The sequence below is a fragment of the Parasteatoda tepidariorum genome, chromosome 5 (genome assembly GCF_982258835.1).
Source record: "Parasteatoda tepidariorum strain Cologne lab strain chromosome 5, Ptep-v5.0, whole genome shotgun sequence".
Classification (NCBI taxonomy): Eukaryota; Metazoa; Arthropoda; class Arachnida; order Araneae; family Theridiidae; genus Parasteatoda; species Parasteatoda tepidariorum.
In genome coordinates, this window is record NC_141759.1 from 24,316,602 (window position 1) to 24,336,323 (window position 19,722).

The 19,722-nt window shown below is 31.8% G+C and overlaps 1 protein-coding gene across 2 annotated transcripts in view; it reads left to right on the forward strand.

Annotated features, from left to right (window-relative positions):
- The window catches only part of LOC107447849 (protein-tyrosine sulfotransferase 1), a 104,879-nt gene that overhangs the window by 13,142 nt on the left and 72,015 nt on the right, over positions 1 to 19,722 (forward strand). The window lies entirely within an intron of this gene.

Genomic DNA, 19,722 nt, shown 5'->3' on the forward strand with positions numbered 1-19,722 from the left:
AAGCAATCTGGACGACAGTTTCAGAAATCAATTACTGAGTTTTAGAATAAATCGTGAGCATTCGCTAGAGCTTCAAAGTTACGCAAGACATTATTTTTATAAAATCTATATTTGGAGTTCGATTTACCTTGACATTTTGACGGAGATTATCCTAATATGAATCTTTAAATTCAGAAGTTTCTGAATTTATGAAAGGAAATCGAGTAAAAAGATAGCTAAAGTCATCTTTCTTTTAATTATTTCAGATTATTTTTTATTATTTTGAAAAATGTTACAGGAAACTAAACATTTGCCTTTCACTGCGTACATTTGTATATCTGCTAGGCTACAGTTTGAATTTGATATTTTCTCAAGAATTTTTTGAATTTCATTCGAAGGTATACTAAGTGTACCCATTTCTCTGCTACTTAGTAGGAATTAAGCGATAACAAACTTATAATACAATACATTAAGGTTATATGTTTCTCGTCTTAAGTGTTATTTTTAAAAGAGCAGACAAGGGTATCTGTATGTATACAAACCTATACGTAAACCTATACTTGTTCAATCAGACAAACAATAAACTAAAAAATTTTTTTTAATTATTTCGAAAAATATTACAGAAAATTAAGCTTTAATCTTTAACTGCTTCCATTTGTATACCTCCAAAGTTGGTTGAATTGGACTTTCTCTAATTTTATTTTTTGAAATTCAGTCAAGTGGATACTAAGTTACTCCACTTCTCTGCTGCGTAGGGAGTGGTGAGAAGAAGGAGGTGATAATACATTTCTATTTAAAATATTATACGTATATGTTTCTCGTCTTCAGTGTTATTTTCAAAACAACAGACAAGTGTATATGTATATAAATCTATACGTTCTTTTTATGCTGGTATATTCAGACTAAGTGATCTAAAGTAAAAACAGAGGAGCAACTAAAACCATTTTTTTAAAAAAAAAATCTGTTTTTTTTTCTGAACAAAACTTATTTCAGATTTGAAAATCCCTCACCCAAACTCATAGTTTTTCTGTTCACAATTTCTGTTGTTTTTACTAGACAATACATATTTTGGGTTATTTTCTTGTGACCAAAACAACTTCATAGCATTTGACCAAATGTGCATAACGGTCCCCAAAGTATCAAATAACTCGAGGAGACAATTATTTTTGGACAAACAAATCACGTGAGATGATCCACTCTGAACAAAAGAGATACGTTAAACAGTATGGGATTCATAAAATATAGCAAAATATAGCATTCATAAAACAGCATGAAATTCATAAAATTCATAAAATATATATGCTTTTTATTTTCAAGTAGTACTATTAGTTACAATTAAAATATGGCATGTGAAATAAGTATTTCAAATTACAGGGCAGATGAACTTTTTCTACAATTTTTAGGTAAATATTTTGGTGACAGTTCCGTAGCTACCAATTTTTTCTGTTTGCCAGGGAATTTTTGCTGAAATAATAAGCTAATTTATGCTTCAGGTAGGTAGATAGGTACTTTATTTAGGTCGCACTAGAGCTGCACAATGGACTATTGGCGACGGTCTCGGAGACATCCCTCATCCCTGAGGATGATCCGAAGACATGACATTGCAATTTTGCTCCTCAGCAGCGGGGATGGCATCCCTGCTTTGGTAGCCCGTCGACCTGTATTTTTGCTTCAATAGTTCTTTTTAATAAATTTGGATTAACACAATTACGATTACCAATATACAGAATATTACCAATAAGAATATACTACCAATATAAGATGCTAATGGGGCTCCGGTATCGCCTGTAAAACGCTGTGCAAAGCGTGGGGTAGCGGTTTGAATCCCGCTGTTACCCTGGATCCTTCGTGCTGTTTTTCTTAATATTTTACTATCTGTCTTTCTATTTGTATGTAGCTATGTACTTTATTTACGTCACACTAGAGCTATTGGCGATGGTCTGGGAAACATGCCTGAGGATGATACGAAGACAAGGCATCGCAGTTTTGATCAGGCGTTTGATCAATTCAGGCTACCAAAGCAGGGGATGGATCCCCTGCTTTGGTAGCCTGACGATCTCCGAGCGAAGTCAACGCCTCCTATAACAGAAAACCTCCACACGGTTTTTTACAGATAGTCCGATCAGACCATCGTGAAGGATACCCACTTTCCGAACGAGTCACTTAATACAAAATCTAGATAAAATAAGAAAGTGGTAGGAAATATATGACTAAAACTTTGTTTTATTTATAAATATTATTGGTTTGCCTTATTCACTTGTCAACCACTACAGATTCAATTCTCATATATATATGAGATATTTCTCTCAATTACTTTTTTAAAAGGTTTTGGGTTCATGCGCATAACTGGTTCACTTTTTAAACAGTCTGCGCGGACTACTTATGAAAGACCGTGTGGAGGCTTTTTGATGTAGGAAGTGATGGCGAAGTCGAGCACTTTACTGTAGAACAGTTCAACGAGAACCGATACCAAGTACCCTAGGTCCCTACTCAGGCTGATCAAAGTGGTCACCCGCCCGCAGCCAGTGATGCTTGACCTCCTTGTTCTGCTGGGAACCGTGTCCTTACGATCAGTCCACTACGGGACGCAAAGGTATTTAATTCCAATAAGCAAACAATATACTGAAATAGAAAAACAGGTAGTCTTAGAGCACAGAATTTCAGAGCCTGTCTGCAAAACAATCTTCATAAAACCAAACTTGACTGTGATCCCTAGGCAGTCAGATAAAGATTATTATTGTAAAAATTCAAGTTTAATGTTTGCTATGTCAAAATTTTTTATCACAAGGTATATAAAAATCATACCTGCCAACTCTCCCGGATTTTGCGGGAGATTTTATTTTCATATTTAAAGTGGTAGTAAATATATACTATTTTTTTCTTTTATAAATTTAATTTTTAAATGATTTTGATCACCACTATTCGTACAAAAATTAAGCTTATATATTAATATGCGTTACTATCATGGTTGTCAACTTAATTTTTTTCAAATACAACGTATTTGTTTGCTTAAAATTGAAGTTTTAATTCCATTTTAATACCACTGGGAAAAATTATAATGGAAGGGATTAAAAGTTGGCAGGTCTGTAAAAGTTATACGCAAAACCTTTATGTTTAAACTTAATTTGAATTTTATAAAATGATATGATATAGAAATAGAATAAAGCCTTATACCGTAAGAATCTGTAACCAAGTAAATTTTTTTCTTTCTTTTACTTTTCGTTCTATGCGGTGTTCTGTCAATTCAGCTTTATAATTTTGATAAGATATACGTTTAGAACTGTTTTAAAAGGAGGGTAAGTGCTTAAAAATAAATAACTCTTCCTTAAAAGTCTTTTTATTCAACAGAATAAAGAAATCAGATGGAGAAAAAAAATTGAGAAAAAGGATGAACCTGCAGATAATAATATTGAAATGAAATCTTTCCATTTCAAAAGCCGAAATTAATCTGCTGATATTATGATAACACAGGGAGATTAATTTTTTGCTGCATTTATGAAAATACTTGATCTTACCTGATTCGGATGTGGGGACTTCAAACTCAAAATTAGTTTTGCTCCGAGAATTACATATTTTTTCTCCGAGATGATATTTTCAGTAGTCTATTTTTTGTCATAATATACGAATTTATGAGGAACATATAAGTTTATATACATAAATATACACTTGTCTGTCCTTCGAAAGTAACACTTGAGATAAAAAAAATTTATATGATATTAACGTATTTTTTCCTAAAAAGAAATGTCTTCCCACCACGACCTACGTAGCAAAGAATTGGAAACCTTAGTGCATAATCGAGTGAATATAAAATCTCCTGGTTAGGATATATATTTTGTAGAGTGGTAGGTTTTAAAAACTAAAGCTTTTATATTTTTTGATAAATTTTCTCACACTTTAAAAGCCTCACTATGAGAAAGCTGGCCGGCCATGAAGCCAAGCGGTTTGCGTGCCTGACTGCGAAGCCAATGCTTCGAATCCCGCTCAGGGCACAGATGTTTCTCTCTGTGTGTTGTCCTCTATTGTGTGTGTTGTGTGAATGTGGTTCACCCTATGAACGGATTTCTGTGGCAGTGTGGCGTGGGTCATGTTGCTCACCTCTATGGCTTTGGTCACAAGGTGCTCACCAGGCAATGCAAAACGAGCTACACTTTCCATGACAAAGAACGATATGTTCAGTGCTTGCCGTTAAAAAAAAGTATTTAAAATATATGAGAGAGTTGGAACAAGGTAAATTTCATATAAACGTTTTAATCATTTGCATATAGTAAAATGGAAAATAACATTAAATAAAATCTACAAAACAAAGAATAATGCTTTAAAACATAAACTTAGAAACTTTCTCAAAGAGCGTAGAAAGTAAGCAATCTTGTTTGTGTATCATGGTCTCATACCCTCCAACTGCTACGGAATTTCCGTAGTTTCAGAAATCTTCTTTTCAGACGGTAGCAAAATTAATGTCTTAATACAGCGTTTCTCTACCTTTCAGTATTCGCGGCCCAGTTTTCAATCATAATTTTCATCGCGCCCCCCACTTACAGTAAAATGTATACAACAGTAATGTATATTGAGTATTTTGAATTCTGTCTTTAAATTATTTTTAACTAGCTGCCAAAACAAAAGTAAAGTAATAACCTGTAGCAATTGAGATTGTAGAAACTATGTCTGGAGTTCATTTTTCAAAACAATTACAGTCCATACCTCTTTCAAATGATACTGTTGCTTGTCGAATTGGTGATACAGCTGAAAATGTAGTGTCAGCTTTTCTCGATGTTGCGTGACAAAATGTTTTCAATACAGTTTGATGAAGCAACATATATTAATAAAGATGCTCATTTAATTGCCTATGTTTGATTTTGTAATATTATGTCAGTAGTAGAACTACTTTTCTGCAAATCAATAGAACTCAAAACAACAGCGCTAGCATTATTTGCTATTTTAAAGGATGTTATGAATGAGGCAAACATAGCATGTAGAAATTGCATCGGAATATGCACCGATGGTGCTCGTTCAACATCAGGAAGGTTCAAAAGTATACAAGAACTTGTAAAACAAAAATCGCCTCAATGTGTCTGGACACATTGCATGATCTACAGAGAAGCTTTGGCTTCGAAAGAAATGAGTCCTGGTTTGAATATTGTATTAACTGCGGTTGTAACCATTTAAAATTACATAAAAATGAGAACCCTGAGAACGAGAATCTTTCCGCACTTTGTAAAGACATGGGTTCAGTACATTCAGAGTTACTATTTAAATGCGAAGCAAGATGCTTATCACGTGAGAAATTCCCGCAACGTGTTTATGAATTAAGAGAAGAAATCGCCATTTTCTTAAAAGACGATAACAGACCGGAAACCGAGAATTTTCATATTCGAGAAATTAAATAACTTGAATCTTCAACTACAAGGAGCAAATACACATATGTTGGATACAAGTGATAAAGTTAATGCTTTTTGTAGAAAATTGGAATTGTGGGGCAGAAATTTAAAGCAAAAAAACTTAACAATGTTTGCAAATGTGGATAATTGTACTAAAACTTAAAAGGCTGAAGAAGAACACGTAAAATATGTCTTTGTTACCATTGAAAATCATTTTGCCATGCTGGCAAAGAATTTTAAAAAGTATTTTCCTGCTGACGACAAACTGATAGCAAGTTACGAGTGGGTTAGGAATCCATTTCATAAGACTCCCGAAGGACTCTCAATTGCTGAGGAAGGAAACTTCATAGACTTCACGACAAGTGGCGAAACCAAAATACAATTTAGTAATAAATAACTATTTGAATTTTGGGCAGGAGGATAATTTTTCTGCACTGAAAACAAGGGCATTTTGCATTCTATTACCATTTTCAATATCCTACCTTTGTGAAACTGGATTTTCTGCTGTGGCTTCTTTGAAGACAAAATATAGATCGCGGCTAAATATAGAAACAGAACTGACAGTGGCTATTTCTAATATTAAACCTCACCTCAAAAATTTTTGTTCTGCAAGACAGGCCCAAGGAAGTCACTAAATTTTTTTATTTTTTAAATTTATTATGTTTTGATTAAGTAAGGTGGGGTAAGCCAAAGGTGGCCAGTGCTCCTAACGTAGCCCACTCCCCGAAGTAAAATTAAATTTATTTTGAATCATAAGATGTCCTTGCTGCGTTGTAAATCTTGTATCTGAGGTGCACGAGGCTTAATTGGAAGATATTTCCTTGAATGGCCTCCATTGTATGAAGTGATTTAATTTTTGCAGTTGTCATTCTAATTTCCGGGTGAGAAGATATTGTAATTTATATGTGTTTAAATTCTTAGAACTTTTAGTTATGAAATGTTTTCTGAAAATTTATTTCTTTTTCTTTAACCACATTACTTTAATTCGAATTAATCTATCAGATTAATAGTTTTAAGTCGTGCAAATGGTGAGAGAGACCATATGCATGTTCCCAAGGTGGCGCGACACCGGTGCCACCTTGGGGACACTTGGGCCACATTCGGAAACAAACATGAAATCTATAAAAGTGTTAATTATAAATCATTACGTAGCATATTATTTCTCAAAAAGGAATGATTGAATTGAATGCCAATTGATTTAATTTATTTTAAGCAAATGTGAAACTTTGGTATTTTTTAAATTTTTATAATATTTTGACTTTCTTTGCACTTAAAGTAGAGTTTGCGATATTTTGTTTCAAGTTTTTTGTTTTGTTTGCATTTTAAAGTTATTTTTCAGGTATTTTTTTTTATTTTTGTGGTAGTTATGAGTGTTTTCGTGGTCGATTCTGGTATTTTCTTGTAAATTTGGGTATTTTTATACTAGCTATGGGTTAGGTAAGTTAACTCTAGTATGGTTATTTAACTCTTACTTGTTAGTTAATCCTTTTGAAAAAATTAACTGGCTAATTCTTAATTAATTCTAATGAGTTAACTCAAAAGAATAGCTAGTGACTTCACACAAGGACTATCAATGTAAAATCAATAAACAAATTACGCACTCTAAAAACAAATATATTTTTTAAAGTCGGGAAACTTGTTCCTACCAGCAAGACACTTAAAGTGCTTTTTTAAAAGACGTTTGCCAGTCCAAGTGTTTTTGCTAAAGATAATTTGAGTATGTGAAAAAGTGATTTCAATATATGGCTCACCTTTGGAACCTGTGGGAAACCTTAGTCGCAGAAGCTACAATTTTGAAATTGTACTACAAAATAAATGAAATTTTATTTTACAATTAAAAGTATACGTGGTATATATTAGAGATAGATGTAAGATGTTGCAGAAAAAAATTCAGCCACACAGACTTAATCAGAAAATTAGGAAAAATCCTCAAAGCACCTTAAGTTTTGATTTAATAAGTTGTTTCACTTTAATAAGTTATTAAATATGTCGAAATATATTTTGTTTTCTATTAGTATGTGCTCTTTCCTTTCATCCAGTTAATCAATTTTTTTAAATAATATTTTCTCTTGAATATTCTCGCGCCACCCCTCTAGTGTGCTCGCGCCCCCCTAGGGGGGCGCGCCCCACAGGTTGAGAATCGCTGTCTTAATATTTAAAAAAATTAATTTTAGCGTAACTTGTCCACTATTACTTATAAAAGTGCAGGCCATATGGCTAGATTCTTAAGTTCTGATAAAAGTTTTATGAGAGATCCATTTACTTTAAAAATTTCTATTTGGTTCGCTACCACTAGAAAGAATTATTTTCAAAATCTTCATAAGTTGGAGGGTATGCATGGTCTTGTTTAAATATATCAGCAGTCAATGTTATTTTAATTCACAAGTTGAATCTTAAATTTTCTACCATTTTTTTGTAGAAAAAATTCCGACTAAAGGCCAGACAACTTTGCAGTTTTACTGCTCGCACTAATGGATTCTTATTTAAACTTATACGAATGGAGTTGATAATCCATTGGGTTAGGAACTCTTTTTTGCACTGTATTAGCAGATATGGCAACTTGCTCCGGACAGCGAATAAATATTTTCAAGCGGTAGTTTATTAATTGCGATACTTGATTTAGTAAATTCAATTTAGTAGATTTCTATCCACCACTATTTTTAAATAATTCGTAGGTATATACCGACGAGTTTTCCTTTTTTACAACAGAACAATTTTAGAAACATAATATACGGTAGTGCCATCTACATACCTGCCAACTTTCACTCTTTCCGAGAATGGATTTTCAGAGTGGTTGTAAAACAATAAACTAAAAACAATCTGACTCAAAAATATATTTATATTTTGATCACGTTGAAATTCGCTTGCGCAAGGATTATTATGTTTTCATATATTTATTGTAATTTATCATATGTAGTGGTGGTCAAACTCATTTATAATTATCATTATAATTCAAAAAGTTAATTGGAATAACCTGGGTATTGCTACCACTTTAAATATGAAAATAAAATCTTCCGGAAGAATTGGCAGGTATGCATCGATGTTTTGTGAATGAAAATAAATTCAAAAATATTGGCAAGACTGGTGGGAAAGTCTCCCATTAGACAGAGAAGCGTTTCTGTCCCAAAAGATTTTTTTGAAATTTGCTTGGGACGTATGTGTCCCGTTAGGCTCGAAAGGGTTAAAAAGCAAGCAAAAATAGTCAAATATTTGCAAAATTTACTTCGTAATATTTACCGTTTTTTTAAAAATTATTTTGGCGTGTCCGGAGCAGTTGGCATCTCTGTATTAGTCACTTCGACTGAGCAGTGGTACAGAGAAAACTAAAAAAAAGAATTTTGAATTTTGTCAAAATTTTGCTATTGATCTTTTAATTCTTTTATGGATTGGGTGCAACAATCACATAACTACATTACCATAAAGAAACCTTTTTGATTCAGTTAACTTCATAGCAAACAGAATAGCAAGTTTTGGCGATGACATCGTGCCAAGATAAGAAAAATAAATTTACGTTCTACTTGAAATATTGTTCTAAATACTAACTGTATCATGTTTATTAGTTTTGCCTTCAGCAACTCGATTCTTTGACAAAAATAATAAACTGTACTACTGTGATTCTATGAAAAATCATGCTGTATAAATCTAATGCTGTCTAATGCGATCGTAAGGAATATTTCATAAATGACAATCTTTCTGTTTGTGCCGCAAAGCTTTGACAATAAAAAAAGAGGGTAAAAAAAGAGAGAATTTCGTAATAATGAACAGCTGTTCTTTCTGTTTCGTTAAATGAGAACAAGACATAAGAGACATAAATTTATAGTATTAAAAGAATGACCTCCTCAGCCAAAAAAAGCAATTTATTAATTAATATAAATTATATCGTTGTACGCGAAGAATTGCTCTTCCTTTTTTTCTATTCGTGACTAAGTTGTTAGATATTATTTTCATTCATGAATCATCTGAGAGAAGAACTACAATAAGGAATGACTATTATTTCCGTTAAAATATATTTTGATTCCGCTACAATCTATTTCGAATGTGGTATGTTATTTACATAAGTCACTCACAAACTTTCAGACAAAAATTGTTGTTCCATTGTGTTTTATATAATGTTTTTTCTTTGTTTTAATCAATTAATGTTCAGCTAGTTTTGAATATAAAAATATTATTTCATAAGTGTTTTGAGATTGATATAAATTCTTCTTGTTTCACGTTAACGAATGAAAAGTTATCTAATTATTTTCTGCAACACTTTAACTTAATATCATAACACATTTCCATTAACCCTTTGATGCAGATGGGCTGAAGTGTCCCTTTTATATGCATTTTTTAGTCGATCTAATTACATTTGTTTACATACTAATTATGTTTTTGTTTTCTCAACTATGAAAAAAAAAAAAAAAAAACTAGAAATTTTCTGTTAGATTATTGGTATTATGTTTGTACTGAAATATGAAATCCAAAAAACATAGTTCATATTCAAAAGTCTATGCATAATTTATATTTCAAATTAAATAAATTTAAATTCTGAATAACAATAGCTGCAAATAAGTGCATATTTGAAAAATTATTGTTACGAAGTGAGCCGTATTTGGAAAATTTTACCTTTAAAGCAGAAAAAGACACCAGTGTTTTTTGCTGTAATTCATAATCATAAATGATTTAAAATATAAACATAATTTTTTTCTCTTATTTTGACTTAAACTAATACAAAATAACGGAAAGTGTATGAAAAATAAGTCTAATAATTTAAAAAAGTTCTGCTTCAAAGAGTTAATGCGAAACTTTAGTAGTGCTCCTAATTGCTAAATTTAATATAAATATATATTATATTTTATTTGAAAAGAAAGCTTCCTCTTGTATATGAAAGGAATTCAATGGCAATCAATATTAATAAAATAGGTCTAGCTCATATAAATAGACATATATTAATATTTTCGATTGCTATTATTTCACACTTTACGATGACGGTTTCCATAGTTCACATTGGGATCGAGCGTAGAGTATTATACTCATGAAGATATTAAAAAGTCACGCAAATTCGGGCTATCCTGCAGTTTATATGGGGATCTAAAAGAGATTCGTTCGCAAGAATTTTTTTTTTAACGTAATTGAACGTCATCCAAAATTGAAACATTTCTATTCGTTTTAACAGATATGACGCCATGTAGATTGCTGAAAGTTTTTGAGATTTTCTTAATAAGTGTATTTTTAAGAACTATTGCTAGAGGTGCCAACTTGCTCTCGACAGCGGATACATATTGTCGAGTCCTAGTCTTTCAATGTATGGTTTTTGCAGAGATGCCAACTGCTCCGGACAAGCCAAAGTAATTAAAAAAACGGTAAATAACTAAGTAAAATTTTCAAATATTTGACTATTTTTACTTGCTTTTTAAAACGTATAGCATAACATAAATTTTACAAAGTGGTGAATTATATAAGCCAATGAATTATTTAGAAATAGTGGTGGATAAAAATCTACTAAATTGAGTTTATTAAACCAAGAATCACAATTGATAAACTACCACTTTAAGATATATATTTGCTGTCCGGAGCAAGTTGGCATTTCTGTTTTTGGTCTAGTAAATTCGATTTATAAGGATTTTACACACCATTTCTTTTAAATAACTCAAAGGCTTATGTGATCTGCCACTTTATTACCGTTAAGTCGCGATATTAAACATTCTTTACGCATATATTATTTTCAAATAAATAAATAACTGCATAACCGCCTTCTAATCAGATGACACCGGAATCTTCATAAAATCCAAACCTTACCCTTCAGAAACTATAGGGACAAATATATAAAATGGTGCTTCACGTGGAAAACAACAGTTAAAGCCGGAAAATTACTAATTCTAACTATGCAAAAAGAAGATTAAACATATCTTCACAATGCCAACCAAAAATTTTTAATATCCAAATAACAATAGCTAAAAAATAAAATTACCTTGGCCTAATCATACACGACAAACTCACATGGAATGATCACGTCAAAAGCATTATAGACAAATCAAACGCAGCAATAATAATAGTCATACAACCTCTAATTTACAATCAGAATATGTCTCTAAAATTAAAGAAATTACTCTATGCTACAATGATCCATCCAAAACTTTACAATGCCTCACCAGCTTGGTCAACAATACCACAGCATTTCATGAAAAACTAAATCAGTGTCAAAACAAGATCCTAAGAAAAATCACCTGTGCCAGATGGTTCATCCAGAATATCGTAGCATATCGATAAATGTAATGCTGATTTTTTCGACAAAGCCACAAAATGCAGTAGAGCCAATTTTAAGGAAATATTAAACTTTGAACACTACAGAAGAGACAAGAAATACTCGTATAGACCAATAGCTGCACATTTCAGCTTCGACGTCTCATATCACAACCATCAAAATAAATAATAGTTTTCAACTGCAAATTTTATCGTAAAGACTCAACACAAACTGAACTTAAGTTCACGATGAATGAAATAGGGGACGCTTTGCGACATAAGCCTCCACACAGTATTTTATAAGTAGTCTGCGCAGACTATTTAAAAATTCACCAGTTGTGCGCACAAACCCAAATTCTATTTTAAAAGTAATTGCGAGAAATTTATGAAATTAGAAATTTATTTGAGAATTGAATCTGTAGTGGTTGACAAGTGAATAAGACAAACCAATCCCATACCTGCCAACTTTTAATCCCTTCCATTATAATTTTTCCCAGTGGTATTAAAATGGAATTAAAACTTCAATTTTAGGCAAACAAATACGTTGTATTTGAGAACACTTAAGTTGACAACCATGATAGTAACGCATATTAATATATCTGCTTAATTTTTGTAAGAATAGTGGTGATTAAAATCATTAAAAATTAAGTTTATAAAAGAAAAAATAGTATATATTTACTACCACTTTAAATATGAAAATAAAATCTTCCGGAAGAGTTGGCAGGTATGCAATCCTATTCATAAATTAAACAAATGTTTAGACATATATTTGCTACCACTATCTTATTACATTAGATTTTCTAATAAATGGCTCTTTCTTTATGATTTTTTTATAATGGTCTAATCGTACTACTTATTAAAAACCGTGTGGAGGCGTTGCCCAAGTGCCAAGTTTCACGACTCGGACTGTTGAGCGTATTATAAGGCTGACAAAAAATTAACCGGAAAATCAATAAGTTATAGCTCATCGTTTTTCTAAATATTTTGCAGAATCCGGAGCAGTTTGCATATCTGTATAACTCATTATCTTCAGAAAATTATGTTATAATTGAAATATTAACTTTTTAATAGCTCGTCATGAAGAAATGATTTCTACGTCTTAAAATTGTGTAATTTTAAGATGTAGTTAACTAGACGTAATTAGTTAAATCTTTTTCAAGCTATAAATTAATAAAGTCTTGTATTAGTATACATGTATTTTATATTACTTGCATGCTAATGAAAGATTAAGGAGTTATCACATATAATGATATCGTAAAATACTGTTTTGAGAAAACGTCATTAAAGTTAACAAAAGCGTATACGTCACGACCGTGTAAAGAGACTACGCACAAAATTTATTAAAAAATATGAATCATCAACATGTTTCTAAAAGCAACACGGTGATAGTCATTTATTAAACGATTAAAATGAATTAGTTTGAATTTTAAAGCTCAATATAACATGCATGAAGAAAGAGATGTATGATTGCGAATACTTAACATATTGATGATTGCTTTTGTAGAGTGAATGTTTTTCTTTTTTATAAAATCATTATTTCACTTATTTCATTTTTTACCAAACACTCCATATTTCTTTCATTTTTTTAAATCTCTTTCTCACTTTTGAAGTCTTTTGGGATGAGAACTAAAAAATTCAACAATTTCAAAGTCACAACCTAATACAGAGATGCAACTACTCCGGATACGGCAAGATATTTAAAAAAAAAATGGTTGAGAATAAAAAATGAAATTTTCCAATATTACTCTAATTTTGCTAACTATTAGAAGGTTCAACATGGGTTATCTGAAACAAAATGGCGTATCATATAAAGCTAGGCTGCCAGCTTTCTACGCTTTTTGTAAAAATTTATTCTAGTGGTATCTTAGTTTATGTTTTAATGTAATATGTTTTATTCATTTGAGCTTATTTTCTACACCACTACACATAAATGATTCATAAGTTCATATGCAATGCCACTTTGATCTAACTTAAACGTGATGGGGTTTTTTAAATGTTGGCAAAATTAACAGAGATTCCGAAAGCTTTGGTTTTTAAATCTGAAATTCCCGGACGAAAGAGTTGACAGCTATGTGATCTTCACTATTTAGCTCTTCTCGAAGAGTAACTGCGGAAACTTAGAATTAATGCACGAAGATGACCAATGGGGTCACCTCAGTAATTATGTGATAGTTGATGACTCAATAGGTTTAATTAAACAGAAATAGTTAGTTAAATTGGTGTCTAGTTGTTAATTAGAAATAAGAGAAGGGGAAAAGAAAGAACAACACAAACAAAAATCAAAGGTAACCTAAAACAAGGGATTAATTGGTTAAATTACAATCACTCTTTTTTTTTAAATTATTTTTAAGAGTTGGTAATAGTTAGTTTAACAATTAGGTGAATGACAGATTGTCTCTCACAGTAGTCTGAAATGCCACTCTCAAGTAAGTGGAAAAGGTAATTGTTTTTTGTAGAATCATCACACATTGATAGTTTGAAATATCTTGGCTTGAAAACATCATGGATATTTTACTCTTCTTGAAGTATGTTAAAAAAAGAAATTATTTTCATACCAGTGTTTGCTCTTTTCCGTCATGATATATAAGTAGTCTGATTAGACTATTTCAAAAAAGAATTGGTGTCTTGCATGAACCCAAATTCTATTTTAAAAAGCGAGAGAAATTTATCATATATATTTAAGAATTGAATCTGTAGTGGTAGACAAGTAAATGAGAGGAGCCAACGCCTCCTATAATTGAAAGCCTCCACACTGTTTTTTGTACGTAGTCCGATCAGACCACTGTGATGGTAAACCAATTAGATAAAGAACCATTGAATATGAAATCTATTAAAAATTAGAAAGTGGTAGCAAATATATGTCTAAAAATTTGCTTAATTTATGAATATAATGGGTTTGTTTTATTTACTTGTCAACCACTACAGATTCAATTCTCAAATATATATATAGTAAATTTCTCTCAACTACGCTTAAAACCCATGCCAATAGTCACAACTACTATCATAATGACCAGATGAAGAAGTGAGATGCCCGCTCCGCGGGCAGGTACTTCGCTCCAATTCCTATCAAGTCAAAACTACGTTTAAAATAGAATTTGGGTTAATGCACACAAGTGGTTCGCTCTTTAAATAATCTGCGCAGACTACTTATAAGAAACCGTGTGGAGGCTTTCTGATGTTGGAGGTGATGGACGAGTCAATCATATTCATAAATTAAACAAATTTTCAGACTTATTTGCTACCTCTTTTTTATTCTTACTAGATTCTGTATTAACCCCTTGGGGACTGGTGATTCAGAAAAGCATTCGTACAAAATCAGAATCAAGTCGTAATTAAATAAAAAACGGTAACTTAAATGTAGTCGTTGCTAATTTGACAGACTTACTTTGCGTTTACTTTAATTATTGTTAGTTTAATCATATATATAATCAATGTTAATTCAAAGTATAACTAAATAGTTTTATTTCGAACAAAGTAATGGTGAATTAAATAAATGAAAAAATTATGACTCCGCCCACAAATAAACTGCTAAAGAAATTACTTTGATTACCAGTTTTATTTTTTTACTCTGATTGATACGGTTTTATGATGGCACGTATTTGTGACAGTCGGAGCGAAAGGGTTAAAGGGCTCTTTCGTAAACTGGTTTACCTTCATTATGCTCCGGACACGCCAATACAATAAAAAAAACGGTAAATAACTACAAAGTAAATTTTGCAAATATTTGAGTATTTTTGCTTGCTTTTTAAAAGATGTAGCATGAGCTTAATTCTATAAAGTATTGAATTAAATAAGCCTACGAATTATTTTGAAATAGTGGTGGATAAAAATCTACTAAATTGAATTTATTAAACCAAGAATCACAATTAATAAACTATCACTCTGAAATATATATTTGCTGTCCGGAGCAAGTTGGCATCTCTGATGCATACCTGCCAACTCTTCCGGATTTTCCGGAAGATTTTACTTTCATATTTAAAGTGGTAGTAATTATATACTATTTTTTCTTTTATAATCTTAATTTTTAAATGATATTTATCACCACTATTCTTACAAAAATTAAGCACATATATTAACATGCGTTACTGTCATGGTTGTCAACTTAAGTTATTTCAAATACAACGTATTTGTTTGCTTAAAATTGAAGTTTTAATTCCATTTTAATACCACTGGGAAAAATAATAATGGAAGGGATTAAAAGTTGGCAGGTATGCTGATGGTCTGATCGGACTAGCTATAATAAACCCGTGAGGAGGCTTTCAGTTGTAGGAGGCGTTGGCTGAAGTTATATTAAAGTGTTTTCTTTTATATAAATGCTGTGGATTAATAAAAGATCCTCTAAAAAAATGAAAAATAATAATTATGTTCCCCTTTTAAGTGTAAATTTATTTTTAAATTTCATTTTAAAAAGTGCTTAATTTTCTTATGTTGATTTTCTTATTTTGTATTTATGTTAGTAGCGTTCGTGTCGCCCTTTACATTACACGAGTAGTTCTTTTCTGTCCAATAATGAATGTAGTTAAAAACGCTTAAAAACAAACAGAATACTATTGTATTTGCAACATATTTATTTTACTCGGTAATGCCAACAAATACTCCATAAAAGTAATGTTAAAAGGCGAAATTCTTTTTTTTTCTTCACGCAACAGCATGAAACAAACTGAAAACTTTCGAAGAAAAAAAAAGAAAGAAAAATCTGTTATTGTGTTTTTTAACGCGAGAAATCGATGTTTCACACGATTGTTAATTATACAGTAAAAAAAAAAAATCTTTAATGTTTGAAGCGTTTACAAACTTCCGGAATATTTTTAGTTTAGTCAGAGATTTAAGTCAATGTGAAAGTTTACACAGTAACGCTAATGAAACATAAGTATTTATGTTTTGTTAACGTTTCTATTTGAAGTTTCATTCCCATATTGGTGGAAATACTTTTTTTATTAACCAATTCAGTAATTATTCCTCTCATGTTTAACCCTCAAGCATACACATACGATTATAAATATACATCCCTTTAAAAAACCAGCATTTTTGTTCATAAATTTTAAAAATGCGTAAAAATTAACGTAAAAATGTATTCAAACTTAATATAGTATTTTACATTAACCCTTAACCAGAACAGCCAACTTATACTCTTTCCGAAGAAGTAGTTCCCAAGTGAGATTGAAAGACAAATTGAAGTGCTGTTACAGATTAAATTAACTTTTACAAATTGCTATGGCTTACACAGAGATGCCAACTGCTCCATATTTTGCAAAATATCTATATTATATAAAACGCTAATACGTACGTATGTATGTATGTATCAATAAAACCGATGATATTTCTTTTCTCGCGCTGGCAACAGTTTTCATTTTTAATTGATTGGATTCGGCGCGCAAGAGCACGTTGTGAGCAAGCAGATAACAATAACCAGAGTGAGCATTATCAGGTTGCTCAATTCAGATTCATGCACTAAAAACATGACAATATTTAATTTAAACTCAATTATGAATTAATTAATTAATTGAAGTGAGAATGCTTTAAAAGGCCGCTGTTGAATTGATATTTTTCTACTGGGAGCTACCTAAACGTCTAAAAAACGTTTAAGTGTTTGTATTGAATGCATTGAATTTTTTTATATTTCGCGTTTATTTATGCTTTGAATTTTCACGCTTTAAAATGCAGAATATTAGTGAAACAATATTTGATAATTTATTTTGCTAATATGTTTCTTATTTAGCAAATGTTTTGATTTTTTCACCATGTACAATCTAAATAGCTAATATACTTTTTTAAAAGCCAATAAGAACATTGGTAGAATTCTTCTACATAAGTACAATACTGTGTCTTTGATGATAAAATACTATGTCTTTGATGATAATATATTATGTCTTTGTGCTAGAACATTGTGTTCATTGGAGAGCGAGCGCAGCGAGCCATGGTTCACGGCTTGAACCACATAGGATTGCTTAGCAATTCTCGGGGGTTGGCGAGCGTTAGCGAGCAGGGGGCGGAGCCTCCTAGTTTTAAAAAGAACGGTAAAGAACTACAAACTAAATTTCACAGATTTTTGGCTAGTTTTACCATCTTTTTAAAAGACGGAGCATAACTTTAACAAAGAAGGGCATCACATCAACCTTTTAAATATTTTAAAGTAGTGATGAGTATATATAAGATCCTATATATCGAATTTACTAATCCAAGATTCATACAAAAAGACTACTTCTCAAAATGTTTATCAGCTGTCCGGGGCAAGCTGGCGTCTTTGCTTACACACATTTACGTTAACACATATAAAAACAAATTGATACGATTCTTTACCACTCTCAATAAAAAAATAAAATGCTACGGACAATCCCTAACTGTTGGAAGTTATACCTCAACAATACACGAAGAAAAACTGAAACTACAAAATTAGTTTGATAATATTTTCGAAACTGATATGAATTGAAAAACTTTGCGAGCAAATTTTTGAAACTAGGATGCAAAGAAGAAAATTACTCTGATTTCTGATAAAGATATAATGAAATAGTAATGAATGGAACACTAAGTTATACAATATTTTCTGTATTTTACCAACACTTTGAGAATCGCTCCACGGGGTTCCTTAACACGTTCACGCTGCGGTGACCCACCGGTGGGTCACGCTAGATTTTCTCATCTTGGCGGCGCACCGGAGTAAAAACTGGTAACAAATAAATTTCATTTTTTTGTTTTTTTTCCGGGAATAATAAAAATCCACAACTACCAATTGTTTTTAACGGATGCAATATTTATATTGAATTACTTCAGCTCCGTGATAAATTTGCTTACAGTGAATTGTTATTGTTGAGAATAGATTAACTCTTCCCGAATATTATCTAATATTGAAATAGTTCTTCTACCAGTATTTTTTCTTTTCCCGTACCAGTATTTCCACTTTTCCCGGCGTGAACGTGTTAAACACTGGTAGATTTCATATATGTGTTTAAATTACTTAAGCGTCATGTTTTATAACCGTTATTGAACAGCCGATTTTTGGGTTTACGACTACCAATGTTCAACTCAGTAGCCTTGTGATTTCGAACCCAATCCTCTTCAAGTATTGAGAGAAATTTGTCTTAGTAGAAGACTTTTTGATGGAACTAATCCGCATTTGAGTTACATTGAAGGAAAAATCAAAAAATCTTCAAGGGGACTCTAACCCATGATCCGTCTACCAATGAGAATATTTTATGTCAGCACAGCGGTCGGTGTGAGCCGGGTTCATAATTCGCATCGACCAGCCACGCTGGGATTCGAACCAATTCATTTAATTGAAAGGTGAACGCTCTAGCGCCATAGTCACCAAGGCTTCAAGCGTCGCGTTGAACAAAACCACTGTAATCAAATCTGCTTAATATGAAGTCAAAAATTAAAAGATAAATTTTCCTAGGGGCCTCAATTGCCTATCCGCTAAACGCTTTGTAGCATGTTGACCCTGGATTTCGCACCCTGGAAGAATTTATTTTTTGTGATATCTTACTCGATTTTATGCTATCTGCTTTTGAACTTGATAAGCGTTTATTGACCGCCCTTAAATTTAACACACGTGTCTGTAACATTTACTTATTAATAAGAGATTTATTTTGCATACCTGCAATCTCGTTTTGATTATTCGGATTATTTTTTTTTAAATATTTTTTTTTTTGAATATTTGGAGTGGTAGTAAATTTTAGGATTTTACATTTCATTAGTGATTTGATAAATTTATTTTGCAATGATTATGTCCAATATAAACAACTTAAACATAAATTAAAAACCTTAGAAATACACAAGGCAGCCAGTCCAGCTACACCAGACTGATAGAGAGCTGTGATACAGTGGCGTTTCTTATGAATTTTCACTCAGAGGATAGAGAGTTCGCCTCCCAGTGAGGTGACCCAAGTTCGAATCCCAGCGTTGGCTGTTTGATGCGAATTCTGCTTCTGGCTCTCTCCAACCACAGTGCTGACATGAAATATTCTCTGTGGTAGATGAATCAGAGGTTAGAATCTCCTAGCCGTCGGGCTATCCGTGGGAGGTTTTCGTGGTTTCCCTCTCCATGTAAAGCAAATGCAGGTTATTTCCATGAAAAAGTCCTTCATGATGACTAACTTGTCCCTAATCTCGATCCAGGAGTTCTTTTGTTTTCCGAATTAGATTCAAA